The sequence below is a fragment of the Salvelinus alpinus genome, chromosome 2 (genome assembly GCF_045679555.1).
Source record: "Salvelinus alpinus chromosome 2, SLU_Salpinus.1, whole genome shotgun sequence".
Lineage (NCBI taxonomy): Eukaryota > Metazoa > Chordata > Actinopteri > Salmoniformes > Salmonidae > Salvelinus > Salvelinus alpinus.
In genome coordinates this window covers 91,627,053-91,644,948 of record NC_092087.1, presented here as the reverse complement: position 1 = coordinate 91,644,948, position 17,896 = coordinate 91,627,053, and the positions used below count along the sequence as shown (strand labels likewise).

Here is a 17,896-nt window from a genome sequence, read left to right as displayed (position 1 = left end):
AAACATATTATATTCTTATTTACAATAAAGGTGTCTCCAAAATGACAACACATGATTTACCATTACCATCTATTGGGCACATAATAATCTGAAACACAACCAAAACGAACTGCAAATGCATCCAACAAGTTTGTAGTATCACAACCTTGATGTAGTCATTGAGTACTAGGAATATGGGACCAAATACTAAACTTTTGGCTTCTTTATTGATAAGAATTCTTAAAGGGTGCAACTAATTACCTTTTTGAGAGAAAAAGTATTACTATATATATATATATGTATCTGATCAATTGTATTAGTATAAAATAGTTTATACCACAGCATTGTTGAATATTAGTTTATGATTAGTAGCTAGAAGGGCAATCTAGAATGGACATTAAAACAAAAAAAACAAAAAATAATTAAATAAGATATCGGGACACGTTGTAATCAAACTCCGCTCCACCTTGTCCCGCTGCGTCATCCATTGTTTCCGAGGTAATATACAGAACGTCTGCGTTTATTATTTACATCATTTCCCCCCCCAAAAAATAGCATACAATATAGCACAGTATTTGAATTATTTATTTTATACAGTCCTGGTTGATCATATTTTATCAAGGGTGTCAGTAATCTCGTTCCACACTGTACATCGATACTGACATCGTGCTGGAGATAATGAATATGAGGTTGAAAAGTTGAGTAATTGTCCTTTTTATATTGTTTCTTCATGTGTTGAATCTCTTCATCTTTTTAAAAGTAATTGTATTCTCCCGAGCGGAGCAGGGGTCTATTTTGTAAATAAGGTATTTCAGTTGTCATTTTTTTTAACATTTGCAAAAATGTCTAAAAGCTTATTTTCACTTTGTCATTATGGGGTATTGTGTGTATTTTGATGAGGAAAACAATTAATTTAATCTATTTTAGAATAAGGCTGTAACGTATCAAAATGTGGGGAAAGGGAAAGGGTCTGAATACCGAATGCACGGTAAGTATTCAACCACCTAAGACAACACGTGTTAGAATCCCCTTTGGCAGCGATTACAGCTGTGAGCCTTTCTGGGTAATTCTCTAAGAGCTTTGCACACTTGGATTGTACAATATTTGCATATTATTATTTTTAAAAGTCTTCCAGCTCTGTCAAGATGGTTCATTTCTCGACAGCCATTTTCAAGCCAATTTAAGACAAAACTGTAACTAGGCCCCTCAGGAACATTCAATGTGGTCTTGGTAAGTAACTTCGGTGTAGATTTGGCCTTGTGTTTTAGGTTGTTGTCCTGCTGAAAGGTGAATTTGTCACCCAGTGTCTGTTGGAAAGCAGATTGAACCAGGTTTCCTCTAGGTTTTTGCCTGTGCTTATAGCTGTATTCCGTTTATTTTTATCCTTAAAAAAACTCCTTAATTCCTGCCAATGACAAGCATACAGCCATGCTTGAATATGAAGAGTGGTACTCAGAGATGTGTTGGATTTCCCCAAAAGATAAAGCTTTGTATTCAGGACATAAAGTTAATTTCTTTGTTAACATTTTTGGGAATTATGCTTCAGTGCCTCAGGAATGTATATTTTTATTCTATACAGGCTTCCTTCTTTTCACTCTGTCACTTACACTGAGTATACAAAACATTAAGAACACCTGCTCTTTCCAAGACAGACTGACCAGGTAAAATCAAATCAAAGTTTATTTGTCACATGCGCCGAATACATCAGTGAAATGCTTACTTACATTAGTAACCAATAGTGCAAAAAAGGAATTAGGTGAATAATAGCTAAGTAAAGAAATAAAACAACAGTAAAAAGACAGGCTATATACAGTAGCGAGGCTATAAAAGTAGCGAGGCTACATACAGACACCGGTTAGTCAGGCTGATTGAGGTAGTATGTACATGTAGATATTGTTAAAGTGACTATGCATATATGATGACCAGGTGAATCCAAGTGAAAGCTATGATCCCTTATTGATGTCACTTGTTAAATCCACTTCAAATCAGTGTAGGTGAAGGGGAGTAGACAGGTTCATTCCTAAGAGTCTAAGCCATTGGGGGGTTCTACGCTGACATATGGAATGGTTTTAAGATGTTCATACCATAGATCATTTACCTATTTGATTTGATATTTTAGGACCCCTTTAGGTATCCCGAAGAAAAAAAATGATTTCATAAAATATTGAATTTGGCCTTTACTACTATACCCCATAGAAACGCATTGAATAACACAGGAATAATTAGCAAAAAAAGACAGTATAAAAAAAAATCATAATGAAAACAATTTGGAATTGTCTGTCCTTTATCTAGTAGAAATAAGAACGCTCAGCAAATATGTGTTTTTTTTTTAAACATGTATTTAACCCCATTTTTTTGGATAGGTACAAAACTACCTCCATACTTCCATTCATATTTTTTACCGTTACCGGTTACCTTCAGACGAGTCCCATGACACTTGTGGGGGTCATAGAGCAAAATGGAGACCACCATCGTGTTCGTGAGAGTCTCCCCTTTCAATCGAGTGGTAGGCCAAACGGTTTGGACGCTACAGACGTACGTTACAGACGTTCCAAACACCACTCTAGCTCTGCGACACTCCCGGATGTGGTGAATTGAGACGGTGGATTGTTTGGTATACTCAGTATAGATTAGTATTGTGGAGTAGCTATAATGTTGTTGGTCCATTCTCAGTTTTCTCCTATCACAGCCATTCAACTCTGTAACTGTTTTAAAGTCACCATTGGCCTCATGGTGAAATCTCTGAGCAGTTTCCTTACTCTCCGGCAACTGAGTTAGGAAGGACGCCTGTATCTTTGTAGTGACTGGGTGTATTGATACAAAGTGTAATTAATAACTTCACCAGGCTCAAAGGGATATTCAATGTCTGCTTTTTGTTTTGTTTTACCCATCTACCAATAGGTGCCCATCTTCCTCCCTGGGCTTTATGGTTGAATCTGTGTTGTAAATTCACTGCTTGACTGGGGGACCTACAGATACTTGTATGTGTGAGGTACAGATGTGAGGAAGTCATTAAAAAATCATGTTAAACATTATTTCACACAGTGTGAGTCCATGCAATTTATAATCTGATTTGTTAAACTGTTTTAGGATTGCCATAACAAAGTTGTTGATTACTTATTGACTCAAAACAATTCATTTGTACAATTTAAAGAAACAACGTTTAATTCCAGTTTGCCATTTTGAGGTATTGTGTGTAGGCCAATGACACAAAATCTAAATTTTATCAATTTTAAATTCAAGTTCCAACCAAACCTGATTTGCTGTGTGTGTGTGCTGTGCTTTGAGGATGTCAATAAATAACTCTGTATGATGATGCTCATTGTCTAATGATTGTCTATTTGCTCTGCAGTAAACAGTTTACGCCAGCAGGGGTTAATGTAGGCTAATAAATAGACTAGCTGTGTCAAATGGACACCATGCGAGTTTCCCGTCACTTCAATAAACAGACGCAACGTTTGACTTCAAACTGTAGACTACTTATTTACTTATTTCTTCATGTCGGCTATACAGGGCCAGCTGCAGTTGCTACAACAAGTTTTTGATTGAAAAAAAATTCACATACATTTTTATTATTTCAATTCATAGATATTCACACACACACACACACACACACACACACACACACACACACACACACACACACACACACACACACACACACACACACACACACACACACACACACACACACACACACACACACACACACACACACACATGTTTTATTTATTATTTATTTTTCTATTTAACTAGGCAAGTCAGTTAAGAACAAATTCTTATTTACAATGGATGGCCTACCCCGGCCAAACCCGGACGACCTGGGACAGTTGTGCGCCGTCCTATGAGACTCCCAATCACGGCCGGTTGTGATACAGCCTGGAATCAAACCAGGGTCTGTAGTGATGCCTCTAGCACTGAGATGCAGTGCCTTAGACCGCTGCGCCGATCGGCATTTAGGGCCATTTAAGTGTAAATACATCTCTAACAAGAAGTAAATGACTTGAAGTGTAAAACGAGGTAGAAGAATGGCTTCTTCCAACAAGTCCTCGCTCCTAGCCCAATAATGGACTAAAGGAGACTAACGTCACCCCTGTTCTGTTGAAATGGTGAATTATCTCTGGAGTTAATTATTATATTTTTTTCCGTTGATATGAAAAATAAGGTTCTTAATGCTTCCAAAACCGTACGGTTGATGATAGTGATGATAGTGATGATAGTGATGTGTATTAACGGACCAAACTCGTTATGGCACCTTGATGGAAACCACAAACTGATAAGGCAGATGTATCTTTGAGATGGACACAATTATCTACATCACTGGTGAGAAGTTGTACATTGTAACATCTCAAATTGTTCATCAACAACTCGTTCATCAACAACTAGCAGTTCAGTTTAGCTATGGCCCTTCATACCACATGTCACTGATGGCCCTTGATACCACATGTCACTAATGGCCCTTGATACCACATGTCACTGATGGCCCTTGATACCACATGTCACTGATGGCCCTTGATACCACATGTCACTGATGGCCCTTGATACCACATGTCACTGATGGCCCTTGATACCACATGTCACTGATGGCCCTTGATACCACATGTCACTGATGGCCCTTGATACCACATGTCACTGATGGCCCTTGATACCACATGTCACTGATGGCCCTTCATACCACATGTCACTGATGGCCCTTCATACCACATGTCACTGATGGCCCTTGATACCACATGTCACTGATGGCCCTTGATACCACATGTCACTGATGGCCCTTCATACCACATGTCACTGATGGCCCTTCATACCACATGTCACTGATGGCCCTTGATACCACATGTCACTGATGGCCCTTCATACCACATGTCACTGATGGCCCTTGATACCACATGTCACTGATGGCACTTGATACCACATGTCACTGATGGCCCTTGATACCACATGTCACTGATGGCCCTTGATACCACATGTCACTGATGGCCCTTGATACCACATGTCACTGATGGCCCTTGATACCACATGTCACTGATGGCCCTTCAGTGACATGTGGTATGATGGCCCTTCATACCACATGTCACTGATGGCCCTTCATACCACATGTCACTGATGGCCCTTCATACCACATGTCACTGATGGCCCTTGATACCACATGTCACTGATGGCCCTTGATACCACATGTCACTGATGGCCCTTGATACCACATGTCACTGATGGCCCTTGATACCACATGTCACTGATGGCCCTTGATACCACATGTCACTGATGGCCCTTGATACCACATGTCACTGATGGCCCTTCAGTGACATGTGGTATGAAGTGGCATTGTTTTAAGGCTGCCAACACACCCAACCCTACGCAGCCTTCAGGGAGAAAATGGAGAGTAGAATTCTACAGTCACCAACATTTGGTGTCATTGTCAAAGACTCCAGCCACCCTAGTCTCTCTGCTACCGCACGGCAAGCGGTACCGGAGCGCCAAGTCTAGGTCCAAGAAGCTTCTAAACAGCTTTTACCCCCAAACCATACGACTCCTGAACATCTAATCAAATGGCTACCCAGACAATTTGCATTGCCCCCCCCCCCCCCCCCTTCTATTTTACACTGCTGCTACTCTCTGTTATTATCCTTGCATAGTCACTTTAATATCTATCTCTACCTACATGTATATATTACCTCGACTAACCGGTGCCCCCGCACATTGACTCTGTACTGGTATCCCATGTATATAGCCTCGCTATTGTTATTTTACTGCTGCTTTTTAATTATTTACTTTTATAATTTTTTTGTATGTATTTCTCTTAACTGCATTGTTGGTTAGGGGCTTGTAAGTAAGCATTTCACTGTAAGGTCTACACCGGTTGTATTCGGAGCATATGACAAATAAAATTGTATTTGATTTAAAGGGAATTCATTTAAGGGGAATTATCCTAAATGTTTATTGCAATACTGCAGCCAATGTTAATTGGTTATGTGTCCCAAAACGGTTGATATTACGAAAGTTCCCGGCAGGATCGGCCATCAGCAAAAAAAAAAGTTGGACACAGTTTTAATATTTTAATGATTTCTTAGTGGGTAAACTGAGCATTATGCAAAGTAGTTAAGTTATGTATTTTTTTACCTTTATTTAACTAGGCAAGTCAGTTAAGAACAAATTCTTATTTTCAATGATGGCCTAGGAACAGTGGGTTAACTGCCTTGTTCAGGGGCAGAACGACAGATCTTTACCTTGTCAGCTCAGGGGATTCGATCTTGTAACCTTCTGGTTACTAATCCAATGCTCTAACCACTAGGCTACCTGCCGCCCCTACACTCTAACCACTAGGCTACCTGCCGCCCCTACACTCTAACCACTAGGCTACCTGCCGCCCCTAGACTCTAACCACTAGGCTACCTGCCGCCCCTACACTCTAACCACTAGGCTACCTGCCGCCCCTAGACTCTAACCACTAGGCTACCTGCCGCCGCTACTTTATGTCAAGGGACTATAATGTTACAATATGTGCAATGTTACCATAAATAAATCTTACAGTAAATATGGACATTTCATTTAAATGTGTTATGGCCATAAAAACAGACACTGTAGCTGGTACATAGGTCGTGGTGCAGCAAGTTGATGAGGGTAGTGGAGAAGCACAAGTGGGACTTTGAGTGAAGTGACTGAGGGCAGAAAAGGATGTCAGGGTGCCCAGGAACTTGAAGCTGCTGAGTATCTCCATGTCAATGTACAGTAGATGGGAGAATGGTCATTAAGTCTCACCGTTTTGCTTACGCTGAGGCTGTTGTCCTATGACCATTATGGCAGGTCCCACAGCTCCTTCATGTACTGGTGATCAGGTGATCAGGTGTACCATGATCGGGTTGTCAGCCTGTTTAGCTGTTGCGTCCATTCTGGGGATACACATTCTTGTGATAATGTCATTTGTTATTACAGGGTTTACACCCAGAGGCCTGAGTCTGCTAACCGGTTTGTGGGTCAGGATGGTGTTGAAAGCAGAGCTATAAAAGAAAACCCACTATGACATATGTAAAATGCATAATTGACACATTTGTTGGGACAATAAGCAAACTGAAGTTAGTCCATTGAATTCTTGCTACCATGTGCTACACGATATCTATTGTTCCAGTTTTTTAAATCGATATCGACTGGGATGCAGTGGAAACGGTAAGAAGCTCCGATTTCATGGGGACCTAACTTCTAACGTTCTTTCCTGGTACACCCACAGACACTGCAGTTAAATGCCAAGCAGCGCCTCTCCCTCCTACGGTGGCTGAAGACGTTTTGCCTGACATCAAACATTAACAAGAGTGTCGGATTGAATTGTCTGAAACAATTCTAACAGAAACATAAGAGCAGATTTCTTTGTCATCTTTACTGGCACAGTAGGTTTTAAAATAATTTTTAATTGTCGTCACTTTCAATTGATTCATTGACTCCAAGAACCATAGGTTGTTTGTTGTTCATAACATTTACGCACAACTGACATTAAACGTTGCTTGACAGTAGATTGGAATACATGTTTTAATAACATTGGATATTTGATTGGGTTTAATGTTGCATACCTTGTCGTGTTGTGCATGCCAACCAGATGAGAATCACCAGAGTTAAGCGTGATACTTGATGAATCAGGTCTTCTCTGCTGCTTTATCAGCCCCCCCTTGTCCACTCCAAGCTCCTCTTCATTGTTCCCTTCTGCAAGACACAATTGTGTGAAAATAAAGCGGAAGGAATAGGAACCCTATTCCTTTGAAGCAGTACTATATCGTACTGGGTATATGCCTGAAGGTGTTATTTTACCCTAATAGGCTTCAATGAGGTGTAAATATTCTGAAAACGAAGTGAACGTGGACATTAAAGTATATTCTGTTCGAAAGTTGATATGTTGTAGATGTTAGCAAAAGGTTTTACAAGGTTGTCACTGGCCAAATTTGCTTTATGTGAGCTTTTCAGTGTCTTCATGCTAATCGAGAGGTAGCACGGCTAACGCTAGCATTGAAATGACAGCCAGTCAGGCTGAAGAAGTTGCCAACCTTCAGCTGTTGTTTTGCTTAAATACACACACAAAAAACAAGGCTTTGGGCTAAAAACAGAACTCAAAAACATGTCCTGCTTCAGTACTAGCCTATTAGTCACATTTAGGTAGCTTGTCCAAAACAGCCCAAAAATCGACAACTAACGTTAGCAGGATTTTGAACAGGATGTTTTTGGAGTACCTCCGTTGTCTTTTAAAAATCCACCTCTCTAAAAACAAGTCTCTCACCGTTGCCGCCTGCTATAGACCACCCTCTGCCCCCAGCTGTGCTCTGGACACTATATGTGAACTGATTGCCCCCCATCTATCTTCAGAGCTCGTGCTGCTAGGCGACCTAAATTTGAACATGCTCAACACCCCAGCCACCCTACAATCGATGCCCTCAAGATTGATGCCCTCAATCTCACACAAATTATCAATGAACCTACCAGGTACCACCCCAATTCCGTAAACACGGGTACCCTCATAGATATCATCCTAACAAACTTGCCCTCCAAATACACCTCTGCTGTTTTCAACCAAGATCTCAGCGATCACTGCCTCATTGCCTGCATCCGTAATGGGTCAGCGGTCAAACGACCTCCACTCATCACTGTCAAACGCTCCCTGAAACACTTCAGCGAGCAGGCCTTTCTAATCGACCTGGCCGGGGTATCCTGGAAGGATATTGATCTCATCCCGTCAGTAGAGGATGCCTGGTCATTTTTTTAAAATGCTTTCCTCACCATCTTGAATATGCACGCCCCATTCAAGAAATTTAGAACCAGGAACAGATATAGCCCTTGGTTCTCTCCTGACCTGACTGCCCTTAACCAACAGAAAAACATCCTATGGCGTTCTGCATTAGCATCGAACAGCACACGTGATATGCAACTTTTCAGGGAAGCCAGAAACCAATATACACAGGCAGTTAGAACAGCCAAGGCTAGCTTTTTCAAGCAGAAATTTGCTTCCTGCAACACAAATTCAAAAAAGTTCTGGGACACCGTAAAGTCCATGGAGAATAAGAACACCTCCTCCCAGCTTCCAACCGCTCTGAAGATAGGAAACACTGTCACCACCGACAAATCCACTATAATTGAGAATTTCAATAAGCATTTTTCTACGGCTGGCCATGCTTTCCACCTGGCTACCCCTACCCCGGACAACAGCACTGCCCTCCCCTCTGCTACTCGCCCAAGCCTTCCCCATTTCTCTTTCTCCCAAATACAGTCAGCTGATGTTCTAAATGAGCTGCAAAATCTGGACCCTTACAAATCAGCCGGGCTAGATAATCTGGACCCTTTCTTTCTAAAACTATCTGCTGAAATTGTTGCCACCCCTATTACTAGCCTCTTCAACCTCTCTTTCGTGTCGTCTGAGATCCCCAAAGATTGGAAAGCAGCTGCGGTTATCCCCCTCTTCAAAGGGGGGGACACCCTTGACCCTAACTGCTACAGACCTATATCTATCCTACCCTGCCTTTCTAAGGTCTTCGAAAGCCAAGTCAACAAACAGATTACCGACCATTTCGAATCCCACCACACCTTCTCCGCTATGCAATCTGGTTTCAGAGCTGGTCATGGGTGCACCTCAGCCACGCTCAAGGTCATAAACAATATCGTAACCGCCATCGATAGGAAACAATACTGTGCAGCCGTATTCATTGACCTGGCCAAGGCTTTTGACTCTGTCAATCACCACATCCTCATTGGCAGACTCGACAGCCTTGGTTTCTCTAATGATTGCCTCGCCTGGTTCACCAACTACTTCTCTGATCGAGTTCAGTGTGTCAAATCGGAGGGTCTGTTGTCCGGGCCTCTGGCAGTCTCTATGGGGGTGCCACAGGGTTCAATTCTTGGACCGACTCTCTTCTCTGTTTACATCAATGATGTCGCTCTTGCTGCTGGTGATTCTCTGATCCACCTCTACGCAGACGACACTATTCTGTATACTTCTGGCCCTTCTTTTGACACTGTGTTAACAACCCTCCAGGCGAGCTTCAATGCCATACAACTCTCCTTCCGTGGCCTCCAACTGCTCTTAAATACAAGTAAAACCAAATGCATGCTCTTCAACCGATCGCTGCCTGCTCCTGCCCGCCTGTCCAACATCACTACTTTGGACGGCTCTGACTTAGAATATGTGGACAACTACAAATACCTAGGTGTCTGGTTAGACTGTAAACTCTCCTTCCAGACTCACATCAAACATCTCCAATCCAAAGTCAAATCTAGAATTGGCTTCCTATTCCGCAACAAAGCATCCTTTACTCATGCTGCCAAACATACCCTTGTAAAACTGACCATCCTACCAATCCTCGACTTCGGTGATGTCATTTACAAAATAGCCTCCAAAACCCTACTCAATAAATTGGATGCAGTCTATCACAGTGCCATCCGTTTTGTCACCAAAGCCCTATATACTACCCACCACTGCGACCTGTACACTCTCGTTGGCTGGCCCTCGCTTCATACTCGTCGCCAAACCCACTGGTTCCAGGTCATCTACAAGACCCTGCTAGGTAAAGTCCCCCCTTATCTCAGCTCGCTGGTCACCATAGCAGCACCTACCTGTAGCACGCGCTCCAGCAGGTATATCTCTCTAGTCACCCCCAAAACCAATTCTTCCTTTGGACGCCTCTCCTTACAGTTCTCTGCTGCCAATGACTGGAACGAACTACAAAAATCTCTGAAACTGGAAACACCTATCTCCCTCACTAGCTTTAAGCACCAGCTGTCAGAGCAGCTCATAGATTACTGCACCTGTACATAACCCATCTACAATTTAGCCCAAACAACTACCTCTTTACCTACTGTATTTATTTATTAATTTATTTTGCTCCTTTGCACCCCATTATTTCTGTCTCTACTTTGCACTTTCTTCCACTGCAAACCAACCATTCCAGTGTTTTTTATTTTTTATTTTACTTGCTGTGTTGTACTCACTTCTCCTCCATGGCCTTTTATATTTTTATTTATTTATACATATATCTGTTTGCCTTCACCTCCCTTATCTCACCTCACTTGCTCACATTGTATATAGACTTATTTTTTTTCACTGTATTATTGACTATATGTTTGTTTTACTCCATGTGTAACTATGTGTTGTTGTATGTGTCGAACTGCTTGCTTTATCTTGGCCAGGTCGCAATTGTAAATGAGAACGTGTTCTCAATTTGCCTACCTGGTTAAATAAAGGTTAAATAAAATAAATAAATAAATAATCTATGTATGCCTTGTGAAGGATGGTTTTGTTCTCTTTTTAACAAAAATATATGCCTTATAGAAATAGGACATGTTAATCACAAAACATAGCGTGACTGCAGAAAAGCTGTTGCTAATCTAGGGTGTCGACTGTGCAAACCACAAGGTTGAGACAAGATGGAAAAATGCTGAATAACAAGAAAACAGGAACTGAGGAATATGTAGAAACCGTCAACTCAGCTCAATCTTCACAAACATCATTCCGGACATCTGAATCCTGAGTGCTGTGAGGCTGGGACCAGCCTGGGCACCACCGATAGGCTATCAAGTTTAAACCACGCTAAGCCTCTACTGTGACAGGCCAACTCTAAAGTTGGAACTACCTCTGTCACAGTATAAAAGAAGATGTCTGTACTATTTCAGTCAGTTCTCTGCTTTACCCTGCGTGGTGATACAGTGAACCCGTATATACGAAAATTGCATTTACCATTTATCGCTTGTGTTAAATAAAAAATACTTAAAGTATATTCGGTGACTCTGAATCACATTTTATCCTGATACCAGATTCGATTGACGCAACCCTTTACAGCCTGGCCCTGCATTCAAGCAACAATATTGCTAGTATGTAATTTACCTCGATAGTATTAACATAGTCCAATGTGTTTCCGTGGCTGTTATGGTTGACATGTTTTTTCAGCAGGGCTCTTAATAAAACACAAGACTGCGCTGTTCACTGCGGCTAGCAGCATGGCCGGTCAGTTTGAGGCAAATTATATTATATAATATGGCTGGGGTTCGAGGCTACCGATGTTAGCTAAATTAGCTAGCCAGTGCTGATCCTGGTGCTAGATTAATGTTAGCTGAATTGTATAGCCAGTGATGAGAAAGATCCTTCCACTTTAAACTAGCTGATAAACCATTTTCAAAGACAAAAGTTAGCGTGTATATTTAGCAGCTGTAGGTGTTAATTTGAAGTGTGCAGGACCGCTTGCAGCCGTTTATTTAGCACATGTTGGATCGCCTGCAAGCACATTTGCACGCTCTTATTTGACCGTGTAGGCGTTAACTTAACGCGTGCATTTAGCGCCTGCACCTGCTTACTTTACACGCGTAGCATTAAAAATATCACGTTTGGACCACGTGCTTTATGACCCAAACGGCGATCCATGTGAATGCCCCAAGTTGAATTTCACTCTGATATTCTGGGTGACACGTTGGTTGCGCGTCAGCCAGGCTCTTAGATGCACCTATCGCCATTTTCCCCCCACACCTGTTATGAGTTATTTTAGCCAACGACGTTTGATACGTTAGTCGAGAAGTTGAGCTTTGAGTTAAAACATGTTTTGCTTACAACACAGTCAGAAAGACAAGCTTTATTGGCAGAATTAATTGATGGTAGGCTAATTGGCTACTTTCCTGGAGCTGAGCAGGGAAATCACCAAATCTGAAGGCAGGTAACACTTTTTAAAGTAGTCTAGGTTTGAGTGAAACTATGTCTTTCATTATAACTTACTATCTGATTTAATTTCACGTAACGTTATTCGTTGAATAATGCACTTTATCTGAAAGCTTCATTGTCCTTCCATGCCAATGTTTGCGTCTGTGTTTCAGCCAACACGGAAATGTGCTCGTTTTTTTGCAGCCAATACGGAAATGTGCAAACCGAGAAGTTTAGTATTAAATCGTTCATTTAAATAATTATTTAATTGCTTTAGTCAATTTATCACGGCTGTAAGGCTTCTAAGGCGGGCTTGAACCATATTGCACAGTAGCCCAAATGTAGGATTTTGTTTTTGCGCGCAATTTCAAGAGAGCATAGGTTCTCGATTATTCGCCGGCTGGTCCATTTTAGTGGTGAGTGTGGTAATGGAAATGTAGGCTACACACACCAATGATAATACTTGCTGATACATGAACAACAAAGATTACATGACTCATTGCTTACATGTTTAAGAAGGTGAACTAAGACAGGGATAATTATAGTCTATCTGTTCTGGGGGTGTATTCACTAGGAAGTAAACGGGGAGGGACCTACCTGAATTTCTCCAATATAAACACATTTTCATTGCTGAACGTTTTCAATTACGAAACGTTTTGCAGCTGTTTGCTACGGTGTGCACTAATTATTATCACCCCAGGTAAATGACCTGCATGAATTTCTCACATTAAGCCAAATAATAAAAGTGGACATTATGGAGAGTTTGTGTGGTCACTGGTGGAACCAGGGCAGGGAGGGATAAGGGATTGAAGGTACAGGCCTAAACTTCACATGGCTACTCACATTGTGAAATAGAGAGTAAGAATAACCAGACTGTATGTACTTTAAAGTGGAATTGACAGCGTTTTAACTACTTTGCAGATATGAAACAATTCTAATACCAGTCAAAAATATCAAATTCCTAGTTTATGCTTCAAAACCAACTTTATATAAGAGGTTTTAAAAATAGGTTATATTTGAGTAAAAATTCCATGAAGTACAGTAAGGCATTGTTGGCAGAAAAGATGGATGCAGTTCAATGCATGATTAGTATAATTCACCATCACATTTCTTGGTAGTCCAAAAAAATACTGCTATCAGGTAAATCACAGCTGGCCTGGTACATTGTTTGCTGCCTCCACCCAATGGGGAAGCACAGTGTTGTGAAAATTCTTACACAGGGACACTCAAAGTCAATCTTAACTGAATCATTGTTTATTGTCAGCGTGCTGGAGAGGTTCCATCCAACTCAATGCACAACAGTACAATCAGGAGCTCTGCTGGGGCAGTCCCAGCAGGTGTCTTTATATACGGCTAGACACAGACAAGTTATATTTGCATGATTTAGCATAATTCATTCATCATTAGCGTTCTGTTTCATTCATGTGACCGACCAATACTGGTTCATAACATGTGACATACCAACACGAGGACTCTTTCTCTCTAAGTTCAGACCTTGAAACTGAGATATCTTGTCAAAACAACGTCTGGGCGTACTGCCAAATTGCAGCTACTGATAAGCGAGGATTTGTACAGTCAGCCACTTGCATAAACACAGAAAATGGTTATTAGAACAGCACCTGAATAGAACACAGACATTAGTTAAGAGAAAAGTACAAACATTTAAACTGTTCCAATTACTCAATATTTTGAACAAAAACTAAGGCTGGGAATGTCAATACAATCCAACTAGAAAGGGAAATGATCACAAGTCAGTCATAACCCGGCTAATAGGCTGGTGGCAACGTGCCAAACAAGGCCCGCGGGCCAAATAGGACACACAAGTGAGTATACATAAATGAGTCAACAGTTGAGTCGTCTACTTTATGAAATTACAACCTGATGCATCTGAATTCAACTTCAATTGCGCTGCTTTCGTGTGTCCCGTTTACAGCGCACAGCGGAGGGAAAGTACACACACACGCCACAGTCCTAGCAAGGCTGCTAAAATATTGTAGTCTTTGGTTTTAAAAGCTTGACAATGAATAACAAAAAAACTAAACCTGCAACAAAACACCACACAAAGGAGAAACGTATAGGCCTATTACAGTAACAGAGCTGTAGCCTGGCTACTCAACTACAATGCATGTTCAGTGTACCATTCAGCGATGCTGCGTTCAACCACACTGGTGATCCATACAGTCTAAAACAATGAAAATATGTCATGTTACAACAACCTATTGCTACGTTTTTGTCATTAAAATACTTGTTGATTTCTGTTGCATCATATTATGCACATCTGCAAGCATAGCAGCTAAGGCTGGACAAATCTCATTGATCTCTTTTGTTTTAATGTGTTAAAATGCTGTATACAGCATCCTCTGTACATACAGTAAGTGGACTTTAGAAAGGGACATTTTTTTCAAACAATGGCCAGTTTGGGTTGCAGTTACAAGTTTCTTTTGTAAAAAGAAATGGGCTATGTCTGGTCTGCGAATTCATAATTTTCAATATGGCCCATGTGCTGATTCAGTTTGACACACCTGGGCTATTTATTTAGCAAACTAAGAACACAGAGCCTAACAGTTAGCTAGCTGCTGGGAGGATGTCATGTCTTTGGAGGAGTGGGGGGGTGACCAAACTTTTTCCTCATTGTTTGTCGGTGGTTACAGCTAAAGATGGAGGCAGGTGTCATTTGGTTGGCCACCAAGACATGTCAATCACTTTGCTAGCTAGGCTGAACATAAACGACTGATATCCACAATTAACATATCTCTTAGTTGTCAATCAAATGTATTTGGCATTGAACAAATGGGCCGGGAAGCAAGTTCATTCACTTGTCAATGTGGGTTGGGACAAGCATGCATTGGCAGGCTAGTTGTATAAGAACGAGCAGGTTCGCCGTTATCAGTGACGGCCAACTAGCTGAACAAGTTAGAGAGGGTTTCAGTTCCCTTGTTAGATTTTAGATTCTCACTCTGGCTAGCATTAGTTGTTGATCTTGTTGATGTTCATAGGCAACTGAGGGAGAGAGAGAGAGACTACCGTTTCATGGTTGTTTGATCAATAGGACTGTAAAGTTCCCTAATGTAAGCGGACTCCCGTGGTATTTACAGAAATCCATTCAGGTATATTTTGTGGCGAATGCATTCTCATGATCTAAAGTTCAGCTTTTGCTACTTCCTGTAAACACACAGTCCAGTTCAAAGGGAATGATGGCAGGCCCGTGTGGCAAATGGCTTATTTGCATATAGGCTATGGCACCTGTCTGTGTAGACTCTGGTCCTGGACAAGACAGGTGGTTTTATTCACTGCGGTGTCTGATCATTTTCCAAACGCATGGTCACTTTTCCACTACATTGCTGTAGAATTTTCACAAATGCCTTACTATACGTCATTCCCAAACATTCTATGAATTTATGAAAACGTGAAAATGGCCATAAAAATGCTCGCTTGTCAGAAAATGTAATAAAAAAACGTAATTCTTCCTGTATATGAACAGATTCATCAGATTTCATGTTGCTAAAACGCTGTCAGTTCCACTTTAAATACCTTTTTATTTATTTGGGTTTATTTTAAGATGAGGAGCATGGAATCCAAATTGAATCGTTTGAGTTCAAGGAAGTTAAAACGATTTAAACGCCGTCTGAGGAAGAAGTATGACATCGGTGTGAGGAGGATGGAAGTGAAAGCCATTGTGTCAGTTATGACAGACACATATAGAGGAGGTGCTCGTGACGTTGTGTCCTCAATTCTAAAATACGTCAAAGGTCGGAGTAAACGGAGACGTAGACGGCAGGGTGAGTATAGGCATTAAAACTCAATATTAATACTCAATGTTTTTTGTTGCAGGAGGAATTCTTAGATTTTATTGAACCTGTATTACAGTATTTACTCAGTAGCATTTAACTTTTTCCGCTAGTCAAGTGGTTTCAGATAAAAAAATGAGTGTGTGCTTATTTTACAACAGTTAATCGTATGACCTGTGCAGGGTTATTCTGTGTTTTATGGGCCGGTTTCCTGGACCCAGATTGAACCTACTCCTATAAAGGTCGACTTTGGGCAAAAATAATGGCTAAACTTTATAAACAAAATAAGAAAACAATTAAGATAACAACAAACTAGCTATGTTGGTCGCAGCGCACCGGAATGACGCATCAATGAACCACCAAAGGCACACCCCATTTCTGTTGAGGAAGAGGAGTTGGACCGTTGTTCGTGCCCAAAGTCGACCTTTAACTAAAAAGTGTAATAAATTATTGGCAGGTTTTTCACCAAGTTCAGATAAAGATACGCCTTTCCTCCATAGACAATGAGAACGATGGGAATCTGACCTCAACTGCCATTAACGAGGAGGTGGATGACCAACAGGTAGGCATAATGGGCTTTAAAAAATATGTTTGTGAATATGTGTGTGTATGTGTGTGTGTGTATGTATATACAGTGGGGAGAACAAGTATTTGATACACTGCCGATTTTGCAGGTTTTCCTACTTACAAAGCATGTAGAGGTCTGTAATTTTTATCATAGGTACACTTCAACTGTGAGAGACGGAATTTAAAACAAAAATCCAGAAAATCACATTGTATGATTTTTAAGTAATTAATTCGCATTTTATTGCATGACATAAGTATTTGATACATCAGAAAAGCAGAACTTAATATTTGGTACAGAAACCTTTGTTTGCAATTACAGAGATCATACGTTTCCTGTAGTTCTTGACCAGGTTTGCACACACTGCAGCAGGGATTTTGGCCCACTCCTCCATACAGACCTTCTCCAGATCCTTCAGGTTTCGGGGCTGTCGCTGGGCAATACGGACTTTCAGCTCCCTCCAAAGATTTTCTATTGGGTTCAGGTCTGGAGACTGGCTAGGCCACTCCAGGACCTTGAGATGCTTCTTACGGAGCCACTCCTTAGTTGCCCTGGCTGTGTGTTTCGGGTCGTTGTCATGCTGGAAGACCCAGCCACGACCTATCTTCAATGCTCTTACTGAGGGAAGGAGGTTGTTGGCCAAGATCTCGCGATGCATGGCCCCATCCATCCTCCCCTCAATACGGTGCAGTCATCCTGTCCCCTTTGCAGAAAAGCATCCCCAAAGAATGATGTTTCCACCTCCAAGCTTCACGGTTAGGATGGTGTTCTTGGGGTTGTACTAATCCTTCTTCTTCCTCCAAACACGGCGAGTGGAGTTTAGACCAAAAAGCTCTATTTTTGTCTCATCAGACCACATGACCTTCTCCAATTCCTCCTCTGGATCATCCAGATGGTCATTGGCAAACTTCAGAC

General features: G+C 41.3%; 1 long non-coding RNA gene across 1 annotated transcript; it reads left to right on the top strand.

The window, feature by feature from the left end:
* The first annotated feature begins 12,416 nt into the window (after positions 1 to 12,416).
* On the top strand, positions 12,417 to 17,067 carry LOC139551535 (uncharacterized). Its single transcript, XR_011670292.1, has 3 exons — positions 12,417 to 12,640; positions 16,188 to 16,407; positions 16,917 to 17,067. It is a non-coding gene; the product is annotated as an uncharacterized lncRNA (long non-coding RNA).
* Positions 17,068 to 17,896: the final 829 nt, after the last annotated feature.